Source organism: Dermacentor variabilis, chromosome 5 (genome assembly GCF_050947875.1).
Source record: "Dermacentor variabilis isolate Ectoservices chromosome 5, ASM5094787v1, whole genome shotgun sequence".
In the NCBI taxonomy this organism is placed as follows: domain Eukaryota; kingdom Metazoa; phylum Arthropoda; class Arachnida; order Ixodida; family Ixodidae; genus Dermacentor; species Dermacentor variabilis.
In genome coordinates, this window is record NC_134572.1 from 82,786,288 (window position 1) to 82,801,253 (window position 14,966).

At 46.1% G+C, this 14,966-nt stretch overlaps 1 long non-coding RNA gene across 2 annotated transcripts in view; it reads right to left on the bottom strand.

The window, feature by feature from the left end:
* The window catches only part of LOC142582892 (uncharacterized), a 62,641-nt gene extending 47,675 nt beyond the window's left edge, over nt 1-14,966 (bottom strand). Inside the window, exon 1 of one of the 2 annotated variants that reach the window (XR_012828513.1) lies at nt 14,489-14,962. This is a non-coding gene — a long non-coding RNA (uncharacterized LOC142582892). Of the gene's footprint in view, nt 1-14,488 lie in introns of both variants that reach the window. The other variant, XR_012828514.1, reaches the window with a different exon arrangement.

Below are 14,966 nucleotides of genomic sequence, written 5' to 3' on the forward strand. Positions count from 1 at the left end.
GGCCAGCAAAACCTTATGGTTCATAAGCGCCGCAAGAAAGTATTTCTTCTTAGGGAATGCAGGCTGAAATTAAGTGCTACAGCCTGCACGCGCGTGTTGTGCTTTGAAACCGTTATGCTAGAAAGAAAATGCTCATTTTACTGCTGATGCCTTGGTTTCAAAACATTTGCTTCCGAGAGTACGCACAACCTCGCACGCAAGTACATAGAACACGGCATCGGTGTGCTGTGGACATCGTTAGACCCGCCGCTGTAGCCTAGCGACTATAGCGTTGCGCTGCTAAGCACGAGGTCGCGGAATCCAATCCCCGCCTCGGCGACCGCATTTCGATGGCGAAATGCAAAAGCAGCCGTGTCCCGGGTAACACGTTAAAGATTCCCTGGGGGCCGAAGTTAATCCGGAATCGCCCCACTGCGGCGTGCCTCATAATCGAATCGTGGAGTTGGCACGGAAATCCCAAGAATTCAATTCAAAACATCGTTAGTGCAGTCTGCCGCAGAGGGGGGGCATTGTTTGGCGGAGAACTGTGTTCTACCAAATAGGCTGGATGTCACAACTGGGGTTTCTAACCGCCCCTTCTTCGCGCTCTGTTGGCTGAAGACTTCACCTTAAGCAAAGTTAAACATGACGTGTATGACGTGTATGATGTGTATGACGCATGGTGCCATAGAAATTAGAGTAGGGGTTGCGGCAGAAACCGGCAGAAGCCTGCAGAACACAGCCTTTGGAGAGCGAAATGAACGCCTTTCGGAGCGCACGCTTCACGTTCCCGAAACCACTTGGTTTGATTAGCTTTATCGCAAAAATGGGGATCTTGTTCTATACTAGCACAACTTAATATTACTGGTTAAATGACACCCACATTGCGGCGGCGCGGGATTGCGCGCAAGTTGACGCGCACCACTGTGGATAGAGTTAGAAATAAAGCAGACAAATCGCCCGGCAGCATCAGCCTATTAAGCGGTGATGATAGTATGGTTATCGACTGATTACAAAGCTGCATCGTCGAGTACTGCGCTCGGCGCATTTTTTTCGGACAAAATTACACTGCAACCGTTTTTCTAGGTAGGAGAACAAGTTATATAGTCAAAATTGCCTCATTTACCTCAACAACAATGAAATTCAAGCTGCTTGTTTACTTCAAAAGAATCAGACAGTCGTAGCTCCGTCTGGCCAGTTCTTGGTGGGCTACCGTTTGAGATAAAGATAAAAAAAAAGACGGTGTGAGGCAAAATTGCACATAGATACCTGTCGTCACAAAAGGTTTCACTTATCAAAGTGGAAGTGGGTGGCAAACGACATTGACGAAAAATATATCGCGTTATGGGAGCACGTTGCACGCCTTATCGTTTCTTAGAGCACTTCGCCTTCGCTTGCTCTTAAGCGCCATAGTAATGATAACAATAAGACTTGTTGAGCGAGTTGGTTCGTACTGCGAGGAAATGAATGTACTTAATAAATCTGATTAGCGCCGGTCTGTGTCCCATACGACGTCCGTGTGTTGAATTTCGCGCAGTACATTGGACACAAGCTGCACGTAGATAGTCCTTGAGCAGGGGGTCGAGACATACGGTGCGATGTGTAGCCAGCGTCAACGACGCTCAAGGAAGCCAAATACTGCTGTCCAAGGTGACTTGCATCCATTAAAAAAAGTATACAGACCCCAGGTTTCCTAAAGAAAAAAAGTTCTTCGTTGCTTAGGCGCACAACTAAAGATTGACGAGTTCCCGTGTTGTTCATGCAGTAAAGCTCAGACTGCAGTAGTCAGTTTACGTCAGCGTATCTCAACTGCGAAGAAATTAACATTTTAATCAAAACACAGAGCTCCTCTGAGATTATTTTTGTGCGCCCGACTGACACGCAAGCTTCCCACAGGTAGAGCAGCGCTTCCTTCGCGCACCTGGATTTGGGCGGTGCATAGTCCATGCATCGTAAGACCGCGTCAGCCTGGCTTGTCTTGGAGGGAGTGAAGGGCCTCACAGTCCCGTAGGGAGGCGTTTAATGTCTCGTGGCAGCATCATTAAAGCACGGGCAGGGGTTCGTGTGGTTGTCGTGGGTGGAATTGTCATGTCCTGTGTCTTCGTTTCTCTCGACTACCTTTACATAGGAAGTGAAAGCATGGGGAATGGAATTACGCGCCATTGATGAAGCCGATACCTATGACGGTATTCATTCATTCACAAAACTTTATTAGTTTCGGCACTCGGCTGACAATAAGGATATGAGTCCATTAGCACATGCATACGTTTTCAACGAGGTATTGCTTTTTCCGAAGCCCACGAATACATCGAAGAGTAAGTACCCAGTCTAAATCAAGCTGGAAAGGCGGATTCGAGAGCGTTTTGCCGAAAGCTCTAATCACGTGAAGACGCTCCGCTAGACGCTGGTATAGATGCAATCTAAGGAAAGTGTGCGACAACAGTTATTTTATAACTAGCCCAATGCTGCGACTGTGCCTTTTTCGGGCTACTATATATGCGGTCCGTCCGTCCGTCCGTCCGTTTTGTATATCTTTTTTCTAACTCCTTCACTTCACCCGAATTAGTAAGATGCTAAGCTTGGTTTATACGTACACTCCTAAAACGGTTGCACCCTTTGGGTTGTATATTTGTCCCACAACAATAATCGTCGTCTAGCTTGCTTGCGTTCCCTTTCTTCATAACTTGATGCTTGCTACTTTCCTGTCGAGAATGATGTGTCCCGGCGATACTGCGCAAGCCGTTAGTGACTTAGAAGCACCGGCTCGCAGCGTTAGAGAAAATGCGGGCAAGACATACGGCGGTTATTGTAGTGGGACAATTAAGATTAGACCCAAAGGGGGTAAATATTTTTTAGGAGTTTAATACTGATATCACTAATGTATTTTGCCTCGTTGCGGGTCACTAACGCTAGCGTATCACTCGCTTCGTCTGCGCACGGGAAGAGATATCTGCCACCTTCCCCTCGAGATGAGAGCTTTGCCCCCCTCCCCCCTTTCGAAACGCATGAAGGCTGGCGCTCCGCAAGCTTATTCGCGTTTTTTATTCATTTATTCGTGGTTTATGACATCATGTCTCTGCTTGCTGAGGCCTCTCATTCCGATCATACCATCGTGCTGCAGTGGATTCCTGGCTATTGTGGAATAGCTGGAAGTGAATAGGCTGACGCGGAATCAAGAAAGGCGCACACTGACGGAACCATTATAAAAATTCATTTTTCCCGGTGTGACATTAACGCCTCGCTCCATAACGCCATCAAAACTTCTATGGCGCGACATTGGGACAACTCCTAACATCGACAAGAGCGCCTCCATGGACTTTACGCTGGTTTACAATCCGGCTTCCAATTCGGTTGCGGAGAGGCCAGGAAACACCCATTCATTGATTACGGCTGGGTGTGGCATACACCCACCGATACCTTCACAAGATTGGGCAAGCACGGGACCCTGACTGTAGCGTTTGTCACACTCCTGAGACAATAGCTCACGTATACTTTGCGTGTGCCCTCAATATGCGGCCGAACGAAGAAAACTCAAATCTACTGTTGACTGCTTCGACTCCCGCCCCTTTTCAGAAGAAAGGTTTTTGGGCGCGTGGATGAGTGTTTACTGTACCCAACGTGCCACAACATCACTTTTGAACTTTTCAAGTGAGACTGGTTTGACGATCGCCTCTAGAACCTGTGAGACGTGCAGTCGGTGCGAAAGGTGTTCGCGCAATAACTTTTTGTGACAAGATTACTTTTTGCGTGGACAAGATTACTCTTGCGTGTATTGCGTCTACAGTGCGCATCCGCATATTGGACAACGTGTGTATAGTACCTCATTGCACCATAACATAATCACACGCCACCTACCTTTCCCTGTATTTCCCACTTCCCCTTTCCCCATTGAGGAGTAGCAGGCTAGAGACACGCTGTCCAGGCCGTCCTCTCCTCCTTTCTCTTTATTAAAATCTACTCCTCCTCCTATTCGCATTCTTGAGGTGTGCTCATTACCCGCCTGGCTGGTAGGTCTCGAAGCGAAGTACTACTTTGACAAGCTGCAGGAAGAACGTGCCTGGGAAGTCGGAGTCTCTGGCTCTTGTATCAAACTGTTTGGAATGTAGCACTTCACCATTTTGGACTGGGCGCTCCTCGCAGTCTTCCTCTACGTCCTGCTTTACTTGTGAGTATACTTTCAGCGCGTCTTTACATATTAGTCTGCACATGCTTTGTCGCTGTTGTTGACTGAGCATTTTGTTCTGAATCACTAGGCAATTGGTCTCTTTAAAGAAATAAACAAGAATAGGGCAGAAATAAACAAATAAATAAGTAAACAAGTAAATAAATAAATAAGGAAGTAACTAAGAATGTAAAATAAAAAAGAAAACAGAAAAGAAAAAGAAAGGCAAAGAAGGCAAGGCTGTTCTTTCTTTTGAGCGCGTGCAAACAACATTATGGCAACACATGCCAAAAGATGCAGGCCCAGCGACGCAAGTTAGTCTGACGGTTGGTTTTGAACCCGGCTTCTCTCAGCACAGCTGCCCGATGCTCCACCCATTTGAACTTGTCCCTGGGACCAAAGTTGGAGGGAAAGAGGCTGGCGGTGACGTACACAGACTGAGTGAAATTCCCAAAAGGATGCTAATAGCAATTAAATTAATTAATTATGGTGCCTCGTCTAGACCTCGCAATAAGTGCAGAGCGAAGGTTAGCCCACAGTCTACACGTCTACACGTCACGTCTACACATCAACACATTTGCCACTTATGAAAAAAAGCAATTTATTTTTTCCGTTAAAGCTTTTGGCTGATGGATAATGCATGTACATATTGTATTATAGGTGTGGTATGCTCCAGTAATCAAGCCAGTCACATTACATATGCCGCAATGATGTTAGTACGATAGCATGCGAGTTTATGCCGGACTACGCTAGTACTGATTGAGGACCTTAACCGAGAAAGTGTAAGAGTGGGATTGAAGATTAATATGCAGAAGACAAAGATAATGTTGAATAACCTGACAAGGAAACAAGAATTCAGGATGTCCAGTCAGCCTCCGGAGTCTGTACATGAGTACGCTTATCTAGGCCAATTACTCACAGGGGACCTTGATTAAGAGAAAGAAACTTACAGACGAATAAAAATAGGTTAGACTTTACACGGCAGGAATTAGCAAATTGTCACTGGGAGCTTACCACTGTTGTTGTCAAGAAAACTGTACAATGATTGCGTTTTATTAGTGCTAGCATAAGGGGGAGCAACTTAGAGGTTAACAAAGAAGCTGGAGGACAAGTTAAGGACGGCGCAAAGAGAGGTGGAATGAAAAATGTTAAGCGTAACGTTAAGAGACAGGAATAGAGCAGTGTCCATCTGAGAGCAAACGGGAATAGCCGATATTCTAAAGCTGACCTTAAGAGAAGAAAATGGAGCTAGGCAAACCATGTAATGCGTAGGGCACATAACCGGTGGACCATTAGAGTTACAGAATGAGTGCCGAGGTAAGGGAAGCATGGTCGAGCACGACAAAAAACTAGGTGCAGTGATGAAATCAGGAAATTTGCAGGCGCAAGTTGGAATCAGCTAGCGCAAGACAGGGGTAATTGGAGATCGCAGGGAGAGGCTTTCGGCCTGTATTGGACATAAAAAATGGGCTATTGCTGCTGCTGCTGATGATGATCTTGCTAAAACTATAATATAATTGCGCGGCATAAACATATTGACTTCCTTAATTATTGCAGCAAAGTACATCAAGAAGACAAAATATACGTATGCATCAGCTATTCGACCATCGTTCTAACAAAAAAAAAAGAAATTGTGTTTCTTGATAAGGGATAAACGTTTTCATGGTATGTGCACGTTGAAGCATGGATACATATATACATACGAGGTACTTTGCATGTGTGTGTGTGTGTGTGTGTGTGTGCGTGTGTGTGTGTGTGTGTGTGTGTGAGAGAGAGAGAGAGGTTGGCGCTGGTTTTTGTCTAATCTTTCTGGGCCTGTGTTAAGTAGCGCTGTCTTCTTTTTCCATGATGCACGCACGTTCTTTAAGTCCTATGCCATAATTAAGGTACCTTATAGTATCATTTCCAGTTGCGCAGCTTTTGTTCGCGGTGGATGCAGGCAATGAGTCCAAAGCTTCTGCCACGCAAAGCTTTCAAATGGTGCCCATCTTTCACTTTGTTTGAAGGGACATAAGGTGAACAAGCTATCTACTCCTCTAAAATGTGCAGTTAACCGTTCTAACTGGAGAACAGGTTCGGCATACATCAGGAAACAACATATTATGAAGGAGCGCTCGAGTTCCTGGATGCAGTTTTCCAGGACTCCACAGACTGTGACATCGGTTGCCCATGGATACTTATATAACATTAAAAATTAATGAGAAGTAACATATCAACTGGTGAAAGAACAACATTCAGCCTATCTTTTCTCTTGGGCTTGTTTTGTTGGTGAGAGGAATCACAATTCGTGAACACGGAGACTGCGAAACGTGTAACCTCACTCAAAGACGCCACCGTTCTTGTGAAAACCAGTGTGTTACTCAATAAATGAAAGCGTCCATGTTTTTCTATGCTAACTCCTTGTTTGCTCAGTGTTTGCTCAAATTGTACTTTTTTGATGACCATATGCCCACTCCTGTAATAATCCCAATCGGGATTGACAGTATTGCGAAATAAATAAATAAATAAATAAATTTAGGCAGAAGACAAAAAAAAAGGATGTTTGACTCTCAAGCTCGATTTTCTCCGCCATAAGGTGCTTTCTTCGCCCGGAGAAAACTGTAAACGAATAAATATTTAAGCCTACCTACAACACAATGCAGAAATTACGCGCAGTACGTATGAGACTCATTCCGATATACTGCGTTGAACTGCTGTTCTTCACCCTCTACTCTCTGGGCTTCCCTTTATGCAGTACGCATCGAATAGCTAACTAAAGTGAAAGTATGAGCCTTCGTGTAGATATATACAAGCATATTTCAATTTAGCATTTGTCCTTGGTTTCCCTGTAACATCTTCAAATAATAACATCTTTAAGGTGCCGCTTTAGTCGAGGTTAGGAACTAAATGAAATAATAAATAAAAAATAAACGTGTCTGATTCGCCACTTGCCAATTTTTTCGTTATAGCCGTGCATAGCGAACACGTTTACGCAGGAGGAACTATAAGCGGCGTCAGCGATTTGTCGCCAATGCTGACCGTGACATTCATGCCGATGACGTCGGCGACTAAACGGATCACTGCGCCGGGAACCGTGTCCGTATCAGGGCTTGGCGCTGGCCCGACACCCCAAGTTGTCCAGCAAGTGCTCCGTGCTCAACGAACCGCCGTGCCTCTTCAACCACGGGCACGAGCCCAGCGCGAGCTGCTACGACGCCAACGGCTGCGACGAGTAAGTCAGGTGGTCTTTGAGTTAGTTTGACCCTGTAATGGCCCGATGCATCATATGTTGGCACGCTATATTTTGGTACATCGAAATTCTGATTTAAGCACTGAAAGCTTGACGCCAACACTAAAGTAGTGTTTTTGAAACGCTGGAGCGAGTTAGAGAGAGAGAGAGAGAAAAAACTTTATTTGGTCCATTAAGGGTTTAGCGTTTGGTCTTCGTCTTCATCGCTGCAGACGCTTGACCTTCTTAGCAGGGTTGGGTCCTTAGTCCAGGGCTCCACTGAGCCGCGCTGCTTCGCTTGCGTGCTGCACCATTGCCCTTTGGGCGGCGAGCTCGCAGCTGGTGAGCCGGCTCTCCCACTGCTCCGCACTCGGGGTTTTGTGTTGGTGGAATGTGTAGTTACGTTTACACTCCCAGGTTATATGGTAAAGCGTGGTGGTTGCCCCGCACCACGGGCAAGTGTTCCTAAATTGTGTAGGATACATCTTGCTTAGTATATGTAAGTTAACAATTGTGGATAGGTTAGCAGGCCACTTGTTACCTAATTATTTGTTATACTAATTAAGTGATAAATTAACATTATGTTTTTAGTACAAATGTGCTATAAATCTTGAGAAATGAAGGTGCATAAGCTATTCTAGTTTTCCTTGATATGGAAATGTGGTTGGATATTACAGCCCTGCAAAGTCAAAACGCCATTTCACATCAAAATGTTGAAATAAGATGTTCACATTTATTTCTGTCCAAAGATAGCGCATTCGAAAAAGAAAGAACAAAAACAAGAACAAAAGAAAAACGAAGAGAAAAAGAAAGAAAACATTGTTATAGGTTAGATTTATTTTTGGTGATAAAAATATTACTAAAGGGTTTCTTGCACTATTCACAACTGAAAAACTCAATCTAGTTTCGCTACTCCTAGTCATCTAGCTTCCTGTAGAAGCTAATGCAGAAAGTTTAGATAGTGGTCAACTGAACATTGCCTAATTGCTGTAGCGCATTTAAGAGAGCTAAGACAAGAGGATACCAGCGATATTCTTGTCATGTTTTGAGGAGACCAGCGGTATTCCTGTCATGTTTTTAAAAATATTTTAGAAACGATTGAAACGCTTGATCTGTGACTATGACTTGCGAAATGTTTGATTAAATACTTCTGAAATGTCTGAAAACAGATTACAAATTTAGTTTTCGCGGATTCTGTAAGGCTGTCAGAGTCACAAAATAAATGACTGATCGTCTTGCCAATGCTATGAATAACTCAATCGTTCACAGGTCGGTCGGTCGGTCGGTCGGTCGGTCGGTCGGTCGGTCGGTCGGTCGGTCGGTCGGTCGGTCGGTCGGTCGGTCGGTCGGTCGGTCGGTCGGTCGGTCGGTCGGTCGGTCGGTCGGTCGGTCGGTCGGTCGGTCGGTCGGTCGGTCGGTCGGTCGGTCGGTCGGTCGGTCGGTCGGTCGGTCGGTCGGTCGGTCGGTCGGTCGGTCGGTCGGTCGGTCGGTCGGTCGGTCGGTCGGTCGGTCGGTCGGTCGGTCGGTCGGTCGGTCGGTCGGTCGGTCGGTCGGTCGGTCGGTCGGTCGGTCGGTCGGTCGGTCGGTCGGTCGGTCGGTCGGTCGGTCGGTCGGTCGGTCGGTCGGTCGGTCTGCCTCTCTTTACAGGTGGATAACTTTCTTCATATAGCAGGCAGTTCTGCTTTGTTCAAAGCTCAAAAAACGCATGTACAAGCTGCAAGCACAACCAAAACTTCGTCATTTCAGATATACTTCGGAGCACTTTGAAACGACAAAACACAAATGCTATGCTGACGAAGAACGGACACACGTGTAGAAAGAGGCGCTCCTATTTGTGAAGGACCATTTGTTGTTCCGATTATGCAAACAACGACAATCTTCACGTAAGCTCAATCTGTTGGCAAGAAACTAATAAGTGCGTGATTGTTTTTAAAATTTTTTATGAAGTATTAAGGACAAGTTGCTCATGTGTGAATATTTAAACGGTATTTAATATATTTAGTATATTTCAAATATTTAAAAGACCACAGCGAAAGTTCCTTATTGCGCTGTCCTTGTTGCGCACATCTTTGTTGTCTGTCCCCAATTGACGAGAGTACGTCCTTAGAAACGGGTGCATGCCTTCATTTTGTGGCTGCGGCCACAAATGAAGGCTCCTTGAGCAACCTTCAAAAAAGTGTGACGCAAATCATCCTTTGTGCACGCAGAAGCATTAAGCGCAGCAGTAGAAGAAAAAAAAGTTTTTGCTACCTAGCCAGATGACTTTTGCAGGTGAATCAAGTGGGCCTGTAAAATTTGCCTGTAGCACTGTAACCTCCGCCATCATCTCGCAGTAAGATTGCAGAAAATATTGAAGAACCACTCGAATTATGAAAACTCTCTACTGAGCCGTTGTTAGACATTCTAGGGAAAAAAAATTGATTGCAGGTGAAACAAGTGAGCATGTACAAGGTGCTTAGCACTTGTCTGTCATCACTCAAATATGTGAATGATGTTCTAGTAATCTTACACTATATATTAAAAAAATTGCGCGCATTCAGGCAACCCTCTACTTGGTTTCCATAGGTTGTAATATAAACTGAACTCACCCGGACTACATGGGCAGTGACGTGTCGGAACGCGGGAACGTGAACCACAACGAGACGGCCAACTCGGCCGCGCGAGGACTAACCAACCGCGCGGCTGCAAGCACGGCTGACTCGGAGTGTTGGTCACGGTGCAGTGCCAAGGACAAGATGACCACCTTCAACGAAATAGTGAAGTGGTACAGACTTAACAGACAGACTATGCCGCCACCTCACCCGGGGCTTACCCGGGAGGAGGCAGTGTTATACAGGCAATTACAGACGGGGTCCCTGCTCACCCCGGTGCTAGCTAAGCACGTGTGTCCGAGCGTGTACGCGAGTGACGTGTGTAGACTGTGCGCTAAGGAGAGAGCCACCGCGGCTCACATCCTTTGGGACTGTAGTAGAAATCCACGAGAAGCCAGTGAGAAGACGACGATCCCGCCGCGGCTAGAGGCTGCAACGAGGACCTATGACCAAGATACACAACTAAAGGCCGTCCAGCAGGTCTCGGCAGCTCTAGAGAGGCAGCGACCTCGCGAAACCGAGGAGAAGGGGGGAGCACCCCTAGGAAGGGGATGGCGGCCCTCTCGGATCCGCGGAAGTAGCGAGGAACCAAGACCTCGAGGAGCACAATGCACGAGACAGACGTAGTGGCCGCGTCGCGGTAAAAGCTTGTCCTCCCTGCGTGGAGGGAGCCTAACCGACTCTGCAGGCATATTTACTAAAGTTGTTCTCTCTCTCTCTCTCACCCGGACTTATTTGCAGAATATACATATTTTGTGCTAATCACTCGGACTAAGATTACCCAAAATTCTACTTGTCCAAGCTCACTCGGACTCAGACTCACACCCCTAGGACCCACTCAAGTTCACTCAGAATAACTCTCACGGGTTGGTCTGAGTGAGTCTGAGCCGGCTCAGAAGTATGACGAGGCCGTTGTCATTGGTCATAATGAGGAAGACGCTTGCACGTGAGTGAAGTAAGCTTGTAAAAGGTACCTAGAACTGTCGTCTGTCTTCACTCCCGTGACGATGTCGTAATGAGATTACATAAAATGTTGAAACACCACACTGATTCAGGAATCACTCTACTAAGAACGTTGTTGTTCTTCATAGTAAGAATTGATGATGCGTGGTGCTTTATGGCGCAAGGGCCAGGTATGGCCAAAGAGCGCCATGACAAAGGTGATATTAACGGTGTATTGTGAATGGTGTAGACAATGAATTAGATAGTGAATTTCTCATGGTATATGTGACGTGGCTGTAAAAGCGCCTAAAATCGGTTGCTGTGGATGGCGTAAAATATATAGTTGCTAAAATAATGACACTAAATAGTGCTGTGGGCTATGGTAATGGGCTTTAGTTAAAAGCATGACGCAATAAAACATAACATTGATACTTCAGCTTCGAGAGAGCCTTTGAGTACAGGTGCTGTTATACGTGCGCTAAAAATTCCCTGGCCAAATGATTTCCAGAGTGTCTGTTTCAGCTAAAAACTCTAAAACTAGTTTCGGATTAAAAAGCGGTTCATTGTTGAGAAAAAATGTCGGGTGGAGAGGAATATTTTCGCGATATGCAGAAATGAAATACCTTTTTCTCTGTGCTTCTATTGCAGGGCATTGAATAAGAACGTGCGGGACTGTGAGATTTTGGCCGCAGTTACTACAAGTGGGAGGATGTCCCCCAGTCAAGTAGTAAGAGTGAGTGCCGTAAGTGTGTCCTATTCTTAATCGGTAAAGAAGCACTTCGTTATATCGTTATGTTCTCTCCGATACCCAATATCCTAATTTGGGTTTTATCAAGTACAATTTATTTGATATCTGAGTACTCCACTGTTGCTGCCAGTGTATTTTCAGCTTGTGACGCAAGTATGCTTTAAGATCTGTGGCCGGGATGGGTATGTTTATGTCCGTGTCACTAAAAGCTACTGAAGTAGCTTTCTCATCAGCAGCTTCGTTGCCTTTTATACCACAGTGGCCAGGTACCCAGCATAGGATGATCATTTGTTTAGTACTATAAGCTGAGCATAGCAATGTATACAGTTCATTAAAGGCAGTGTTTTTATGTATACGTACATTAATTAGGGCTCGGACTACACTCAATAAGACTGTGAACGAAATAGCCCTAGTCAGATTCGTTTGCTTGATGTGCTTTACTGCAGAGAGTATTGCGTACGCTTCCGCTGTAAAAATACTTGTATGTGGGTTCAATGTACCGGATATTAAAAATTCTGGTCCTAGTGCTGCGTCAACAACAGCAGAAGGAGACTAAGAGGCATCCGTGTAAAATTCAGCACAAGAATACTTCTCCTGAAGCTCAAGAAAATGTGAGCGTATGTGTGCCTCAGGTGCTCGTTTTGATATTTCTGCAAACGACACGTCACATTCGATAGTGTTCCACTCCCAGGGCAGTGGAAGGCGCGTAGTTGCCATTATGACATTCTCTACAATCGACGCGCCCGTTTCTTCGGACAGTGCTTCCAATCGAAGGGACAGAGGAGGTCTAGTGCCTGGGCGGTTACGGAAAAGCCTAGCCTTAGACAGGTCGTAAATAACTGAATGGCATGGATGATGGAAATCTGATTTCACTTTGAGGCCGTATGAGAGACTTAAATATGTTCTTTGAAGATGTAGAGCCCATTCGCTGGATTCAGCATACAGGCTTTCTACGGGGCTAGTCCTGAACGCACCAGTAGCAAGACGGATACCCAAGTGGTGGACGGAATCGAGCATCTTCAAAGCACTTAGCGTCGCAGAGTTATACACAATGGCTCCGTAGTCAAGGCGTGACCGTATAAGGCTTTTGTACAAGCTCAAGAGGCATCTTCTGTCACTTCCCCAAGATGTGCGGGACAAGAGCTTCAGTAGATTCATTGTCCTCAAGCATTTCATTTTCGAATATTTTAAGTGTGGGATAAAAGTTAGTTTGGAGTCTAAAATGAGGTCTAGAAATTTATGTTCATGACTAACAGATAACCGTTCTCCATTAAGATCAATAACGGGCTCCGGTATTACCCTTCTCTTATTGGAGAAAAGAATGCATGTACTTTTTTCAGGGTTTAGTTTAAAGCCGTTCTCGTCTGCCCACTTAGACAACTTATTCAGGCCAAGCTGCACTTGTCGCTCGCAGATACTAAGATTACATGACTTGTAACCTATTTGGATATCATCCACTGGTCCTCGAGAGCGGGGCTGGACAAAGTCTCCTGCCACGCCCTGCCACGTTAGCTGTGTAATTTGTGCGATGCTGCTATTAGCTTGGCAGAACCAAACCACGTGATACAGGTCAGCCCGGCCACCACAGAATTTACACGCGGCGTTAAATTGTTCCGGATCGATTTTGCCCAGCACGGCCGGGGCTACCGTACGACGCGGTTTGGAGCCTGCGCAGATTATTCTCTTCTTCTTTAGTAATTCCCTTAGAGGGATGAGGGACAGTTCGTCTACGCAGGCGATATAGTTGCAGCATCTCTGCATATGTTGTAACCGGTGTTGGGAACTGAATGTCAGGTTGTGAAGTGATTCAAGAGCTGCCGATGGGGCTGACTGTCAAGTCCCGGAATGATGCATACACTGAGGCCACGCAAGAAACAAAAGCAGCATTTGTTTGGGTATCTTTCAGCCTTGTCAGCTCTTTCCCTCCGAACATTAAATGTGATTGACATGTGCGGACACACTTATGGAGCTTCGAGAACCATTGAGACACAGGCTGAGCGAACAATTTATTTGGATGGTAGAGAATAAAACATCAGGTGCTTTAGACGCCAGAGCGTGATAAACATTGATGTCAATAACAAAAAACGGAACATAGTTTGGTGGGCCATGCACTGCCCCGTAACGTGTCCTAATTTCTTTGTGTTTTAAGTCTACATTTTGGCCAGATTTTAGTGATGCACTTGTTTATGCTTTTCCAACTCTGCTCACGAGTTCAATGGTCGTACAAATACGCACAAAATAACGTTCATGCTACCCTATTCAATGTTTTATTTTTTTGGAGTATTTAGAACAATATTGGAATTAAAATGAGTCATTCGCAGATGTGTGCAAATCCAAGTAACTTACACATCAAAGACAGCGAAACAGTGGAAGGCAGTTGTAACATCCTTCAGAAGTCCAGGGCGTCTGGTGTGCCACTGCCCAAAATTACCCAAGACGTTGGAAGCTACTTCGCTATATCCGGTACAATTCCTTCGCTATACCCGAGTCTTTACAAACGCTGCAATAAATTCTAGCTTAGTACTGCTGCATCATCCGCGTGTTCTCGCATTCTGCACTGGCTCTATACCGATGCCAGCTGCGCATACGTCCGCTCTGGTCACACGGCCCATGCGGCCGCTTCAGGTTCCGACGCGGGCTGCATTTATAGCTTTTCTTTGACATTTGATGCCGACCACACTCCCTCACGTCGCCGGCCTTTCCCGGCCGACACCGCTCGATAACCGTTGCGGAATCACCTTTGACATGTGCGCTGCGTAATTGCGCTGGAAGCATAGTGAGGGCTGTACTACACATGCATGGACGAAGCGCATGACGACGAAGCACAACGACGATGTCATAGCACTTGTAGTACTCACAAGTAAAGTAGCGCGAAGACCGTCGCCACGATAATGACCCAGTCCGGCACACCGAGGAATAGCGCCATGCCCTCAAAGACTCCGTCAGGCGCACGAAATCCGCCTCAGGCAGACTCCGCAATATCGGTCACTTGGAGATCAGCACCATGCAGGCGATGCCCTACAGGCGTTCCGTTTAAGTCAAGCGAGTCAGAGCGACAATAGTTGTCCGCCCCATTGTTGTCGCTCGGAGATTGCTGCGTGTATCTTGTGATGGATTTCTGTTCATTCACTCGGCTTCACGTATACTCACGGACACCGATACGGAAATCAAATGCGAACTCAGCGTGCGCGTGCTCCTACGCGACAAAATATATTCCGCCCCGCGGAGGCTGCGTTTGACGGCGAGCTTCGCGTACGCGCAATGTTCGCTAATAGTTGTAGCGAGCGCGTGAGTAGGAGAACGAAAGTTAGGAGCAGCGAAGCGATAAGCAATCGC